The sequence below is a fragment of the Neofelis nebulosa genome, chromosome 10 (genome assembly GCF_028018385.1).
Source record: "Neofelis nebulosa isolate mNeoNeb1 chromosome 10, mNeoNeb1.pri, whole genome shotgun sequence".
NCBI lineage: Eukaryota > Metazoa > Chordata > Mammalia > Carnivora > Felidae > Neofelis > Neofelis nebulosa.
The window spans coordinates 191,241-208,076 of NC_080791.1; the positions used below are offsets into that span (position 1 = coordinate 191,241).

The 16,836-nt window shown below is 39.8% G+C and overlaps 2 long non-coding RNA genes across 2 annotated transcripts in view; both read right to left on the minus strand.

Moving 5' to 3' along the window:
- LOC131486524 (uncharacterized) overlaps positions 1-510 on the minus strand; it is a 32,275-nt gene extending 31,765 nt beyond the window's left edge. Inside the window, exon 1 of the long non-coding RNA XR_009249386.1 lies at positions 218-510. This is a non-coding gene — a long non-coding RNA (uncharacterized LOC131486524). The remainder of the gene's footprint in view (positions 1-217) is intronic.
- Positions 511-11,730: 11,220 nt separating this feature from the next.
- Positions 11,731-16,379, minus strand: LOC131488464 (uncharacterized). The gene is made up of 3 exons (XR_009250224.1): positions 15,320-16,379; positions 15,167-15,231; positions 11,731-11,818 (listed from the first exon to the last, which is right to left on the minus strand). It is a non-coding gene; the product is annotated as an uncharacterized LOC131488464 (long non-coding RNA).
- Between the last annotated feature and the right edge of the window lie 457 nt (positions 16,380-16,836).

Consider the following 16,836-nt stretch of genomic DNA (forward strand, 5'->3'; position numbering starts at 1 on the left):
ATTAAATGACATAACAAATTTAAAGCAGTTATCCCAACATTTAGCAAACATTTGTGAAAAGCCAGCTGTTGTTTACTATTTCAATAATACTTGTTTCCCAGAGGTTGACCTTAAACAACAGAGTTCAGGCCCAACCATCTGTAAAAGGTCAAACACCACAACAGGTAGGAGTGGAGCCAGTTGTGCAGAGTGGGTTGGGAGGGACATGGAGTCTTACCTGCTCCCTACTCTGTCAGCCCCACAGCCCGGGCCCTGCCTGGCTCCAGTACATGTAGCCGAAAATCAGTATTATCTCAGATGACAGAAAAAGCCCCTCTGGTTTGGATTCCATGGTTCTGTGAGTTCAGTCTCTAGGCCAGGGAAATCCCAGTGTAAGAAAACACTCAGCAGAGTCCACGAGGCTGCCGGGCTGCTACTGAGCTCCATACACACATCTTGTAAGATGCAACAGACACGAATTATTTTAAAACTGAGAAAGCAATCATGTCCTCTGAGATGGTCACAGTATTCAAGGCTCATGTTTTATTTTGTTTTACATTAAGCAGGTGTATCAGACAGGGTCTTGGGAGACACCACACCCAAAGAGGAAAGCAAAAAGAATTTTAGGAAGAGATGATGTGAGAGGCTCTGGGCAGGTTCCAGGAATGCGCAAGTGGCGAAGAATCTGGGACTAGAAATGGTGAGAAGCATCTACCCTAATTTGACTTGAAGGGGTGGAGGGGGTGGCTTTTACCGGAGCTCAGCAAAATGTATAGCTGTGGGAGAGAAGTCACTGGAAAATAATGGTGGTCTTAGTGGAATGCAGCTACTGCAAACCCTCCACCACAAAACTTAATACTCCCATTTCTCTCTCCCTCTCCCTTCCCACTACCAGTATCTGGCTGGTAAGAGTCACCTGCAAAATCCAGTCAGAAGCTAGACAGTGAACAAGTGTGAGTGAAACAGTCAAAGATGTCAGTTGACTTGCAGAAGCAAACAGAAATATCCCCAACAGGTGATCCTATATATACACGACCTATGGAGCTGGTAGTACATATTAAGGACAGAATGCCAGATGGATCCAGGAAGACTGAGTGCAAAGCCCGCAGTAGAAAATGCAATAGGAAGTCATTACCTTGAATTGTAGAGTATGGCTGAGGGAATCATAAGAAAAACGATAGAGAAAAAAGCTGGAGCATGAGAAGAAGACAGGGAATGAAATGGGGAAGGGGTTTAACATCATGGGTCATAACACGTGCTGAGTTGGTCAGTCAAAAGGTCCCTCCATCTGTGGATGCCATCACTGAAAGTAGAATCAAATGACAATCTGGGTAAGTGTCCTCATATTTATTATGCCGTCTTCACTCTCCATGAGAAGTGTGCCAAGTCTTAAATTATGGTACAACCCTGGGAACTGAGAAGTAGGGACTAAATAGGAAATATACAGTGAGAAGAAAAATGACAGAATTTGAAAACCATAAATAGCAGAATATGAAACTTACAAACCATGGTTTATAAATATGTTCCATTGTTGCTGCTATCCAAGATAAGTATTCATGTGGCATTATTTAGGATGTTAAGCTGTTTATCTCATGGAGCCAGAAGGGAAGGTCATCTTGCTGTTATCACAGGTTCATAAGTGTTGCTCACAGTGTGATATAGTTTGCTTGCAATAGGCAGACATTAGGGCAATTTCTGTTGTTTGTAGACTAGAAATTATGGCTTTTTAAAAATTTCTTTGGTTAATAAGAGTTTAAACTTTTGGCTTGAAATTCTGAATAGCAATTGATGTTGTTTCATTAGCACTTATAATTACTGTTTTAAAATATGCAGCATTAGTAAGTGTTTGAAATCCACTGAGATTAGTGTCATTCTAAAGGAAAAGTGCATTGTAGGCTTTGTTGAACATTTTCTTGTGTGTATTAAACAATTTTCTTATTCTATCACTCAGTAAATATTTTTCTTTTTTTTTGGTCTAATTGTTAATGCCTTATAAATACATGCAATAAAATATACAAATCTTAATTACATAGCTCAGTGAATTTTCATGTGTACATCCACGTAACCACCACCTCAATTTGAAAAGTTATACAGAACATTTTCATCCTAATCAAAAATCGTAACAGATCAATTTGTTTGTTCTTGACCTTCATCTGAAAGGAATCACATATTACGTACCCTTTTGGCCTCTTTCCCTAATTATAATGTTTTGAGATTCTTCCATGCTTTTTCATGTATCAATTGTTTGCAGTATACTCACACCAATACCCATTCTCCTGTTGATGAGTATTCATCAGAGGCAAGAGAGGATCAGTCACTGCCATTGCAGGACAATAGTCCTGAGGCCCTAGAAAGCAATAAATGCAGCCACCTCTGGAAGACTGTGTGTCGGATGTGCCACACAGCCTGCAGGGTGGGTGCGTGATCACACTGGTTCTGGCCCTGAAGACTTACACAGGGTAATGGATGCCTACTACCACCCTTCGCATTCCCAGCTGGTATAGACCAGGTGGAATCTTGGTCAGACCACAGATGATACGAGCCCATGCATAAACCTATGACACAACTCAAGCCCTAACGTGTCCCATGTCCAGCATGAATGGAAGTAGCTCCAAATCAGTGTGTTGGTTTGGTTCTGGTGATCTAATCTCAAGGCCTGTGGGAGAGATCCACTCAGCAGATTGGAATCAGAGGTGGCCTGCTGGAATAAGGGTTCTGACAGGTGTGAGGTGGCATAAAGGCTCCGGAATCACTCTATAAGTTCAAGTTTCAGAGGTCAGGGGGCAACAGATGGAACCCACATGTGTTGGATGGTTAAAGGAGAGGAAAGGGGATTGGGGACCATATACATCCTAATCTGGGCTTGAGGCACCCTTGTCAGCATGGCACTGCCTTCCCATGTTTGTCCCAGGCACTTTGGGGAGATTTAGAAAATTTCCCAGGCAAATACTTTTAGTGGGGTCTCTTGAGACAAAAGCCTAAGGAAAAGGGTCACCTCATTTGCTTAGGTCTAAAGGTGGCACTGGAGATAAAACTAACATCACTTACAGATTGGATATGGGAAGTGAGAAAAACTCCTAGTTTTTTGGCTCGAGTGACTGGATGAATAATGTCATTTACTGAGATGGGAAGCCTCCAGGAGAAACAGATTTTAGGGAAGGACTGATTAAAAGTTTCATGGAAGTAGGAGAAATAGGAGAGGTTGGTAAAAGGGTCTATACTTCTGGCCATAAGTTGAAAAATGTTTGAAGATCCAAGGAAAAACATGGTGACTATAGTTGATAGTCAACTACCACTACCATGTAGTTGAAACTTGTGAAAAGAGTAGAACTCTCACCAAAAGAGTAGAATTCTCACCAAAAAAAAAAAAAAAAAAAAAAAAAAAAGATACGTCAGGCGATGGACGTGATGAGTGTATTAACAAGATAAGGGGAATCCTTTCACACTATGTAGGCATATTCAATCACCATGATTTATACTTTAAATATCTGACAATATACATCAAGTATACCTCAGTAGACGTGAATTTTTTAAAAAAGAGTTTTATGTTGATCAATCAAATTTGAGATGCCTACTAGATACAGAAATAGGGATGTTGTATAGGCTATCAGACACACAAGTCTAGAATTTAATAGAGCTGTCTTATGTAGGTATTTAATTTGGAAATCATTAGAATATCATAACATTTAAAGTAATGGAATTTAATAAGATTGAATCTGGAAAAGATATAATTAAAGAAGGAAAGAAGGCTCATGACTCAGTTTCATGACTGAAGCATTACTATAGTAAATGTTAAAGTCAAAGAGCAGAAATTCAGTAAGGAAACAGTATCTTTGAACAACATGTTAGAGCGAATGGACATAACAGATATGTATGGTACACTTCATCCTAAAGCAGCAGCATACACATTCTTTTCCACAGCACATGGAACACTGTCCAGAATACATCACATTGGACAACAAAACAAGTCTCATTACATTCAAGAGGACTGAAATCATATGATGCGTCTTTTCTGACCATAACAGTATAAAACTAGAAATAAATTACAAGAAAAAAAACTAGAAAAAATACATACATGGAGATTAAACAACATGATACTAAACAACCAATGGGTCAGTGAAGAAAGCAAAAACTCCATGGAGACAAATGAAAATGAAAACACAATGGTTTAAAATCTGTGGGACACAGTGAACAGTTCTAAAAGGGAAATATTTGGTAATACAGGCCTACCTCAAAAAACAAGACACAGCTTAAAGGGGCACCTGGGTGACTGAGTTGGTTAAGTGTCCGACTTCAGCTCAGGTCATGATCTCATGGCTTGTGAGTTTGAGCCCCACATCGGGCTCTGTGCTGACAGCTCAGAGCCTGGAGCCTGCTTTGGATTTTGTGTCTCCCTCTCTCTCTCTACCCCTTTCCCACTCACACTCTGTCTCTTTCTCTCAAAAATAAATAAACTTGAAAAAAAATTTAAAAAAAAAGAAACAGCTTAAATAAACAACACATGCTTACACTTAAAGGAACTAGAAAAAGAAGAACAAAGCCCAAGATGAATAGAAAGAAGAAAATAATAAAGATGAGAGAGGAAATAAATAACAAAGAGACTTTAAAAACTGGAAAATAATCAATGAAACCAAGAACTGGTTCTTCGAAAAGATAAACAAAGTTGATAAGCCCTTAGCAAAAGCCATCCAGAAAAAAGAGAAAAGACCCAAATAAATAAATCAGGAATGAAAGAGAAGTAGCAACCAATACCATGAAATACAAAGGATTATGAGAATACTATGAAAAATTATATGCCAACAAACTGGACACCCTAGAAAAAATGGATAAATTTCTAGAAACATACAGTCTTCCAAAACTGACTCAGGAAGAAACAGAAAATCTAAACACAACAATTACTAGTAACAGAACTGAATCAGTTATCAAAAACTTCCCAACAAACAAAAAGTCAAGGAACAGATGGCTTCACAGGTCAATTCTATCAGACATTTAGGTAAGAGTTAATATCTATTCTCCTCAAACTATTCCAAAAAATAGAAGTAGAAGGAAAGCTTCCAAATATGTTCTCCAAGGTCAGCATTACCCTTATATTGAAATCAGACAGACACCACAAAAAGGAAAACTACAGTTCAATATCCCTGATAAACATAGATACAAAAATCCTCAACAAAATTTTAGCAAACTGCATGCAGCAATACATTAAAAGGATCATTTACCATGATTAGGTGGGCTTATTCCAGGGATGTGAGGATGGTTCAATATTCACAAATCAATCCACATGATACACCATACCAACAAGACAAAGGACGAAAATTGTATGATCATCTCAATTGATGCAGAAAAAGAATTTGACAAAATTCAACAATCATTTATGATAAAAACTCTCAACCAAGTGGAGTTAGAGGGAATATACCTCAACACACTAAAGATCATATATAAAAAACCTATAGCTAACATCATACTCAACGCTGAAAAACTGAGTTTTTCTTCTGAGATCAGGAACAACACAAGATTGTCAACTCTCACCATTTTTATATTACATAGTACTGGAAGTCCTAGACAACACAATCAGACAAGAAAAAGAAATAAGAGGCGTCCATACTGGTAAGGAAGAAGTTAAACTGTCACTATATGCAAGTAACATGATAGTATATATAGAAAACCGTAAAGACTCCACCAAAAACCTATTCGAAGTAATAAATGAATTCAGTAAAATTGTAGCATACAAAATTAATACCCAGAAATTGGTAGGTTCCTATACACCTATAACAAAGTAGCAGAAAATTAAGGAAAAAACTCCATTTACCACTGCACAAATTAGAATAAAATACCTAGGAAAAAACTTAACCAAGGAGATGAAACACCTGTACTCTGAAAACTATAAAACACTGACGAAAGAAACTAAAGACAATACAAACAAATGGAGAGCTATTCCATGCTCATGGATTGGAAGAATCAATAGTATTAAAATGTCCATACTACCCAAGCCATATACAGACTCAACGCAATCCCCATTAAAATACCACAGTGAAACCAATGTTACATTGTGTGTCAACTGTATTCAAATTTAATTTTTTTTAAAAAAATAAATGTTAAAGCCAAAGAGAAGGGGCCAGCAAATAATTCTGAAAAAGATTCATTCCTGAAGCTGTAGGAAACCAGGACTCAACCTTGTGTACTCCACTGACTGGCCCAGTATGATAACTGACACCAACACGACCAGCGCCCTGCACACACACTTCTAATGACACACTTGCCTCGTTCACATCCCCAGGCTTCGGTGTCCATGACTAACCTAGAAAGAAGCCTAGTTTGTGATGACCCTTTCGGGCTCGATTCCTAATTGTTGCTGCTTCCCTACGTCCCCTTATTTGCTCCAAATGTTACGAGCTTAGTGAGCTACCAGCATGTCTCAGTGTTCACGCAATCTAACCCTGTGCTAAAAGTATTCCCAAATAGTGACTATAAAATTAACAGCCATGAGTATTTATTTTAGTGGTTTTATTTGGGGCCTGAGGTGGCGACACTGAGATAGTATCTGTTAAGCTGTGATACTAGCTTAGAAAGTTGTTAAGCTGATACTATCTTAGAAAGTTGATCTCTTTAAGAAAAAAATTATAATTACCATTTTCTTTATTAATATTTAATATTAGGATAAGGTAAGTGAGCTATGTGTGTATTCAAAATATCCTACACTAAGCTGTTTATGTTCTGAAAAGTGTTTTTACAGTTGCTATTTATAAATATATATTCATGGCAATTTTTAAAAATAATTTGTTATATTCCAGAATGTGTGAAGATATATTTTGGTATAATTATTTAGGTTGTACATGTTTTTGCTCTAATTTGATTACACCGATGATTTCAATGCTTTTCTAGATTTATCGTAACATTGGAACTGTAATGACTCTTTGTGGTGTACTTCTAGGATTCATGTCAGAGGCAGGCCAACATCTTACAACACAGTGTCCTCATTGTTCCCCTCTCCACCCAGTACTCAGGGCCACCTGCCACTCAGAGAGTAAGGCCTGTTACTGAGTTAAATGATAACTCTGGTGGGCAGCTTCTGGAATGGCCTCCAAGACCCCTCTCTCCTGGTATTCACACCATGTGTGACCCCCTCCCCTGGAGTTTGGGTGGGACTTAGTGACCTGCATCTAAGTAATAGAATATAACAGAAGTGATGGTGTATCAATTCCAGATTCAGTTATAAAAAGCCTGTGACATTCACCTCAGAAACTCTTTTGTGAACACTCTCTTATTCTTTCTTGGATTGCTTGCCCTGAGGGAAGCCAGCTGCCTATTTATAGGGACACTCAGGCAGCACAAGGAGAGGTCCATGTGGTGAGGTACTAGACAACGTCCAGTGAGGATGTGGCCTGCCAATGGGCACAGAAGTGATTTGGAGGTGAACCCTTCAGCTCCAGTCAAGTCTTGAAATGACTATTATCCTGGGCAACAGTTTAGCTATAACTGCACGACAGAACCCAGGACAGAGACACCCTGCCAGGTCACACAGGATTCCTGACCAGGTAATCAACATTTACTGCTTTCGGCCATGTGAGTTTGGGGATATTTTGTTGCACATTTACAGGTAACTAAGGCAATGAGTAAACATGGTCACCCTAAAGGGCTGACTTCCTCTCTAAAGCCTTCCAGAACACTTCACTTCTTAAGGGTTCACTTCTTAGAGTAGAAGTCTAATGGTCTGCTGGTGGTCCCTAAGTCCACTCAACCCTGCACATGGCCACTTTATAGAATGCCTGCAGTTAATCCTTTCTGCATCGAAGAACTGAGAGCAGGGGAAGGTGATACAAATCATCAATTGACAAATTACTCTATTTATTTATTTATTTATTTATTTATTTATTTATTTATTAATTATTTGAGGGAGAGAGAGAGAGAGAGAGATCATGAGCAGGAGAGGGGCAGAGACAATTCCAAGCAGGCTCTGCACTGTCAGGGAAGATCCCAATATGGGGCTCAAACTCACAAACCGTGAGATCATCACCTGAGCCGAGTCAGATGCTTAACCAACTGAGCCAGCCAGGGGCCCCTGAAGTCATTAGATCTTTAAAACAGTAATTTGTCATGACCCTTGGGTGGCTCAGTTAAGTGTGGGACTCTTGATTTTGGCTCAGGTCATGATCTCACAGTTGATGAGATCAAGCTCCATGCAGGGCTCCGTGTACAGACAGTGCAGAGCCTGCTGGGGATTCTCTCTCTCTCTCTGCCCCTCCCACCTCCCAAATAAATAAACACTTAAAAAATTATTTGTTAAAGATCTAATGACTTCAAAAGACCATAAACAATGTAAATATTCACATTATCACTCACTACCTGCAATTGCAGTTGGCCAACCTCACTCATGGGAGGACGCTCAGGTGTGGTGGTTTCTTTTTCTCGTGATGATGTCTGTATCTCGCTATCTTGATGTTTTTATCTTGCTACCTTTTCTTTAAAAATTGTTAATGTTTATTTATTTTTGAAAGAGAGACAGAGCATGAGCACGGGAGGGGCAAAGAGAGAGAGAAGGAGACACAGAATGTGAAGCAGGCTCCAGGCTCCACGCTGTCAGCACAGAGCAGGACACGGGGCTCAAACCCATGAACCATGAGATCATAACCTGAGCTGAAGTCAGACACTTAACTGACTGAACCACCAAGCGCCCCTATGTCTTGCTATCTTAACATCATTGATGTTTGTGTGCTGGGGCACTAGACCATCAGTCAGGTTTTAGTTGTGTTGCCTGGCAGTCCTTTCCTTTTGTAGATATGAGTCTCAATTATAAGTAACTGTGAATGTCACCTTAAGAGCTGTTTGAAGACAAACTGGTTTTCAGCCCAAAATGATAAGGAGCACAGGTGCAAGTGATACAGCATCAAGGCCCTCATGCTATTGATGTTTCTGATGTTGCTCCTCTGTTGACGTAGCTGCTTTTCAATTTGCACATTAAAAAAATCTTGCTACCCTTAGCCCTAGTCCGTGTGCCACTAACTGCCTCATTCCACACGTTCCCCCACACGTGACCTGCTCTGCTATTTATTAGTCTCACTGGATTTGGACCTTGGTCCTACCCTCTTAGCTGGGATGTGCCAAATTCTGCTATTCAACCTGATATCCCCTCTAGGTGGCCAGAATTTACATGCATTGAGCTCTTCGACTCACTGGTCACCAGCCTATCCAGAGAGTCCACAGGTCATCCCATGGAACCAGCCTAGATCAGCTGCTTGTGTGGTACCATGGAAACCATGCTATTCTGGCCTGGATGGACTGCCCCTCATCACCTCACTGTGTCTGTTCCCAAGGAGCAGCCAGCTCTGTTGGATTGTCTATTACCTTAGGGTCAGGTCTGATGACCAAGTCTGCTCTCTTCTTCCACCTGTTGACAGCATATCACAAATTCTCTATTCCAGATACTATGTTCTCAAGATAGTTAAGACTTTCATCTGTGCTCAGATCCAAACTCTATCCAGGCTAGACCCCCTTAACCCAGCCTCCCGCCTTCCCATTCCTTTCTCTTTCCTTCCTTCCTCCATCTAAGGATTCACCCTTCCCATTTTCTGTATCCCTCTGGGCTTCCCCTTCCCCCATGACTCAAAGTAGAATTGTTCCCTCACTTCCCTCCTCTCTCTTCAAACAAGGTCTCATTTGCATTAATAATCTACTGCATGTTAACATTGGAAAATAAATGTAGGAGTATCTCACACACACACACACACACACACACACACACACATCACACTGGTATGTCACATGGATTCGAAAACTTTCACAAAGTATTTATAATAGTCACCCCCCCATCTCTACTAGAGGACAGATTGAGTTTGGCCAAACTTTATTTTAGGAACGAAGGGGCCAGTGTGGATAAAGTATGGAGAGTGACTGTGCATACGAATGCAATGATGTTGAAAAGATGAATGAGGGCCACTTTAAGCAGACGTTAAAGACCCCCTAGAAGTTCAGATTATATTTGTCATGCAAAGGAAGACACTAGAGGCTTTAAACTGAGGAATAACAGGATCATGCCAGATGCTATATGAAAAGTAGACATGGAAAGCCAGTGGGGAGTCAGCAAGAGCAGTAGGAACAGAGGCTAATGTGGTACTTCCACAAGGTGGTGTCAGTGAGGGTGAGCAGAGACTCGTAAGCAGAGAGGTGCTGTGGATATAGAAAGTCTAGTTCTTTCTGATAGAGTGGACTGGGAGAGTAGTAAGAAGGAGGAATCAAGCAGGATATCAGAGCCATTGTGCCAACAGTTGGGTAGATAATAATGACATCTATTGTGAAGGAAGAGCCTAGGGGAGAAATAGATTGGGGGGGTAGGAATATTTATTTATGGTTTAGGAGTCCAGCTCTGAACACACTAGGTGTGAGATGACCAAAGAGTAAACTTACAGGCAGTGCCTACCGAAGTGTGGAATTCAGAGGAGAGGTTGGTGGATGATGGAGACCCGAGAGCCACAGGGAGAGACAAGAGAGGAGGGGTCTCTGAGGAAATGAGGAGCAAATACCCAGCAGATGCGAGGAGCTGCTGGCAGTCATAAATGCCAGGAGAGGACAGTGCTGAATTTTGTCAAATGCTTGTTTTGCATCTATTGACAAGATTTAATACTTCTTTATTGTTTAATGTGGTTAATAACATTGATTTTTTATTGTTAAGCCAACTTTGCATTCCTAGAGAATAATGAGACTTAGCCTTTTTTTTTTTTTTTAATATATTAATGGGCTGGTTTCCTAATACCTTGTGAAGGATTTTCACATTATATTCACTGCTCATGATAGATACTATTCTATAATTTTCTCCTGTTGTCATGTGTCTGGAAAGTTTTGTTTTTCTTATCAGGGTTGTACTGGTCTCATAAAACCAGCTGAGCAGTGTGACTCCTTCCTATTGTTTGAAATAGTTTGTATAAAATTAATATTCTTTCTTCCTTACATGTTTGTCACAATTGAAATATCTAGGTCTATAGTTTTTCTCCTTGTTGGAATTTTGTTTAAAAAACATTCAGTGTCACACAGATAAAAGGTTATTCGTATTTCAATTCCATCTTGTGTCTATTTTAAAAAGTTTTTTCCAGAAAATTTTCTAATTCAGTAAGTTGTCCAACTTATTGTCAAATTTATAGTTTTTATGGTAGCCTCTTTTTTACCTTGTTAGGTATGTAAGAGTGGTAGTTAAATTACTAATACCAGCAATTAAAAAGAAGATATGTGTTTTGTTTTATTTCTGGATTTACCTAACCAGATTTTTAAAAATATATTTTATTAATCTCTTTAAAAATGGACTTTTGGTTTTGTTAATTTTGTGTCTGTTTTCTATTGATTTGGCTTTCACGTGCACACCTTTTTGAAGAAATTGATGATACACAATATAAGGATTTAATGTCACAAACTTTACTCAGCACTATTTTAGCTGCTTCCAACAATTTTTATATATTGTTTTCATTATCTTTAAATTGTGAGTACTTTGGGGGCTTCTGGGTGGCCAGTCGGTTAAGCATCCAACTCTTTTTTTTTTTTTTTTTTTTTTAATTTTTTTTTTCAACATTTTTTATTTATTTTTGGGACAGAGAGAGACAGAGCATGAACGGGGGAGGGACAGAGAGAGAGGGAGACACAGAATCGGAAACAGGCTCCAGGCTCCGAGCCATCAGCCCAGAGCCTGACGCGGGGCTCGAACTCACGGACCGCGAGATCGTGACCTGGCTGAAGTCGGACGCTTAACCGACTGCGCCACCCAGGCGCCCCAAGCATCCAACTCTTGATGTCAGCACAGGTCTTGATCTCAGGGTCGTGAGTGCAAGCCCTGCACTGTGTTCCACACTGGGCATGAAGCCTATTTTTAAAAAAATATTGTAAATACTTTTAAATTCTGTTTTTTTCCCTTTTATGCACAGGGTATTTATTTATTTTAATTTTAATTTTTTAGTTTATTTTTTGAGAGAGAGAGGGAGAGTGAGAACAGAGGAGAGGTAGAGAGAAAGGGAGAGAGAGAATCCCAAGCAGTCTCCACACTGTTAGTGCAGAGCTCCATGTGGGTTGAATCCATGAACGATGAGATCATGACCCGAGCTGAAATCAAGAGTTGTATGCTAAACCAACTAAGCCACCCAGATGCCCCATCCACAGGGTATTTAACAGTGTCCCGCTTAATTTCTCCCTTATTTGGGCTTTTCTAGATAATTAACTTTTTAAATATTTATTTATTTTTAAGAACGAGAACAAGAGCGCAAGTGGGGGAGGCGTAGAGAGCAGGGAGGAGACAGAGGATCTGAATTGAGCTATACACTGACAGCAGAAAGCCAGATGCAGGATTCTAACTCAGAAACCCTGAGATTATGACCTGAGGTAAAGTTGGACACTCAACCAACTGAGCCACCCCGGCGCCCCTAGATAATTAATTTTTAATGATTTCTAATTTAATGTGATTTTTGTCAGAGAACACCCTCAATAAGAGTCAATCTTTTCTAACTAATGAAGGATTTTTTTATGGCCCAGCATATAATCTATAGTGATATGCATGTTCTGTGTGCTTGAGAGGGGTGTGTATCCTTTCGTTCTGGTTATTGGTCTATACACGTCAGTTGATCACATGGCCGATCATGTTGTTAAACACATTCTACATTCTTACTGGTTTGTTGTCCAGTTCTCCTGCTAATTAAAGAAAGAGGGATGGTAAAATCCCACACTATGATCTTGGATTTGTCTACATCTCGATTCGTCTGTCGATTTCACTTCATGTATTTCAAAGCTGTTTTTATGTACATACATATATACATGGTTATGTCTCCCTGATGGGTTTTCCCTTTTATCATTATGAAATACACTGTGTTACTATTCCTTGTCTTCAAGCGTGTTGGTATTTAGATAGCTACAACAGCTTTCATATACTTACTCTTTGAATGGTATATTTTTTCCACTCTTTTACATCCTACATACCTGTGTCTTCATATTGATAGTGTGTTTCTTGTACACTACAAGTCAGATATTACTTTTTTTAAATAAAAAGCAATCTGATAATCTCTACCTTCTAATTGGAGTGCCTAGTTCATTTACATACAATTCTTTATATGACTGCGCTTAAGTCTGTCATTTTACATCTTGATTTCTATTTGTCTCACTTATTTCTCCCCCATTGCCTTTATTTAGCATTAATTTGGCAACCATATTGTTGCATTTTAATTTCTCCTTTGTAGGTGTACATCTCCTCTTTAAATCGCAGCTCAGGGACTATATCATGCACTTTAACTTGTCACATTCCACATAGATTTAAAATTCTACTGCTTTTGGGGCGCCTGGGTGGCGCAGTCGGTTAAGCGTCCGACTTCAGCCAGGTCACGATCTCACGGTCCGTGAGTTCGAGCCCCGCGTCAGGCTCTGGGCTGATGGCTCGGAGCCTGGAGCCTGTTTCCGATTCTGTGTCTCCCTCTCTCTCTGTCCCTCCCCCGTTCATGCTCTGTCTCTCTCTGTCCCAAAAATAAATAAAAAACGTTGAAAAAAAAATTTTTTTTAAATAAAATTCTACTGCTTTTTATAAAATGTAAGAATCCTGCAACATTACAATTCCATTTACTCCTTCTTCTGTGTTACTGTTTTCATATGTTTTGTATCTGCATAGGTTATAAATTGTTTTGTTTTGTTTTACTTGATTGTATGTATTTTACAAAGCTCAGGAGAACAATTAGTTTCTACTATATTTACCTGCATATTTAAAGTCTCTAGTGCTTGGGGCACCTGGGTGGCTCAGTCAGTTGAGCGTCTGACTTCGGCTCAGGTCCTGATCTCACAGCTCGCGAGTTCAAGCCCAGCATCAGGCTCTGTGCTGACAGCTCAGAGCCTGGAACCTGCTTCGGATTCTGTGTCTCCCTCTCTCTCTGCCCCTAACCCACTTGCATTCTGTCTCTGTCTCTCTCAAAAATAAATAAACATTAAAAATAAATAAAGTCTCTGGTGCTCTTCATTCCCAACTGCAGATGAGATTTTTCATGTTGGGTAATTTCTTATGCCTAAAGAGTCTCTTCAGTATTTCTTGTAGTGTCAGCACTGCTGCTGAAGAATTTTCTCAGCTTTTAATTATCTGAGAAAATTCTTACTTGTTTTTACTTAACTTTATATATTGTAGAAGGATATTTTATTGAAGGAATTCAGAATTGACTTTTATTTTTCTTCCAGTACTTTAAAGATATTGTTCCCTGAGTTCTGGTCTCTGCTAGTTCTGCTGCAAGGTCAGCATATGATTGTCGTTCTCTATTGACGAATCATTTTTCCTTGTCTGCTTTCAAGATTATCTATCATGATTTTCAGCCGTTTGACTATCATGTGCCTAAGGACGATGCTCTCCATATTTATCTTCTTCAAAGTTGCTGAACTTTTTGAATCTATAGATTTCTGTTTTCCCAAGTTGGGAATGTTCCAGCCATTATTTTTTAAAAATATTTTTTTTCCCATTTTCTCTTCCTTCTCTCTTTCTGAGACAATTATATACATGGTCTCCTTTTGTGACAGGATTCCACAGGTCCATAAGGTGCTCAGCACCTACCTCTTCATTTTCTGTTCTCTCAGTTTCTCAGAGAAATATAGTCATCATCCAATTTTAATTTTGGACTCGCTCTTTTGTTGTGCAATCAAGATGTTTAATATGCTATTAAGTCCATGCCATGAATTTTGTTTTAGAAATGTTATAAATCATTTATATTATCTTAGTATTTATTTTATACTTCAGTCTTTTTATTTTTTAGCTTAGAATCTCTATTGAGATTTCCTACTCATCTTAAACATATCTTACAACAATTGTGTGTTCATTTTAAATACATTTTGTAGTTCAGGGTCCAGTCAGGAGGTAGAAAACACATCAATAATTTGAATAGGAAAAGCATAATAGAAAGAATTATTAACTAGTGTCAGGGGATTAACCACTAAGAGGTAAAGAGAATTCTAAAGACTATATAAATAGCAGATATTGGGAGCCGAGGCATGAATAGACGTGGAATAAATCACTTCCCCCCCCCCTGCCCCCACCCCCACCAAGACTGAGATTCATACATCATTAGAGAGGCTATGGTGTTAACACATAGAACAGCAGGTAAGTTCACAATGTATTCCAGGCTAGGGATGGCAAGCCAGAAATCACCTGCTGGTGTGCCCACCCCCAAGTGGGAAGACATGTGGGAAGATACCTGCTGACCTGCTGCTGAAGTTCACGGGGAAAGCCACCTGCTGGGCATCACGCAGTCTTCTGGCAGCCTCATACTGCAAGAGCCAGAAATCCTTTTTAATTAAAAGCACAACAGAACCAGGAAGAGAAACTCCTTCCTCCTGCAGCCTCCCCATTCAGGACCTTCTGTTAACAAAGCTCAATACTGGGACAGTTGGCAAAAGAGAAATGTTACAGACTCTTGCTCCAACATCACAAAGCAGGTCACAGAAAAGCAAAGTCGAGGCTGAGAAACGGTAAGTCGATAACGTCTAGACTGAGCATAGTTACAACAGCTGCTGAAAATTCTTGTCTGCTAGTTCCAACATCTATGTCATCTTAGGGCTGGTTCTTCTGACTCGTTTTTCTCATGACTGTGAGTCACATTTTCCTGTTCCTTTGCATACCTACTGATATTTAATAAGTACTAGACCCTGTGCACGACGTATTGCAGAGACTCTGGATTCTGTTATTGTCCTTGGGATGGTGTTGATTTTTGTTCTGGAAGACAGTTATTGGCCGATCACACTGAACTCAGAGAGACTTGGTTTTATACTTTCTGGAGTAGGTCTCATGGTTTATGCTTAGACCTAAAACCCTTTAGATCTGGGACACAGTCTTTGCTCCCACGGCTTGAACCTTGTGGGGTTTCTGTGAATAGGGTGAATTTACCAAGTCCTCCAACATGGCCAGACTCGAATTCTAAACTCTCTCTCTTTTATGAAGAGCAGCAACTGAAATTCCTTTCAACCTTTCATCTGTTGCTTTCTGTCGGGTTTTCCCCAGGCAGATGCGTATCAGGAGTTAGCCAAGGGTTCGAGGGGACTTTATACACAGATCTGTGACTTCCTTCTTGCCAGAATTTCTCAACTCAACTTCCAGCTTCTCTAGCGGCTCCCAACTCTGTCTTCGGATATCTCAAGTCAATAACGCAAGAGCCTTCAGCTTATTTCCAGCTGCTCTGTGCCTTTCAGACTAAAGAGTTATCTCAGATAAAAGCCATATTAGAGTGTATCCGGTCCAGTGAGGCTTTCCTCCTTTAAGGGTGATATCATTTGCAGTTTCTATCCTGCTCTTTGTCACTCTCAAATTCCTGAGATAAGCTTCTCTGCTGCTATTGGAAACAGAATCAGACAAGATGATTTCTAAGGGACATTCTTATTCCAGGTGCTCTGGATCCAGTTTCAAGGAGTAAGTAGATTGTAACGTACATAGAAATGAATCTCTGCATTTATTGAAGAGCTATAAATTGTCATTTTAGTACAATATGTATTGTACTTCAGTGCATACTGACTGTTCTGGATGGAATATTATCCAGGAGTATAATAAAATGGAAAAATAGGATAAATGTGCCCATATAATGATTGGTCTGATTCCCACTTTCAGAGTCAGTTTGGAGTATTATGTCTTCATGATAATTAACTGTTTAGTCAACTGAGCAAAGTAAGTGTCTGACCATAAAGAAGAGATCAGCACAATGTAACCATCCGTGTTCTCAGACCCCCCTTAGGAAAGACAGAAGTGCTCCTGCGCTGGTTCTCTGTTGCTGCCCCACGATCCACTGAACGTGGATGATCTCCTAGACACCAGGTCACAGTGCACAGCTGGCAGGAGGGGAGTAAGTGGGGAAAGGATTTATGGCTCAGTGACCAGCAGACATC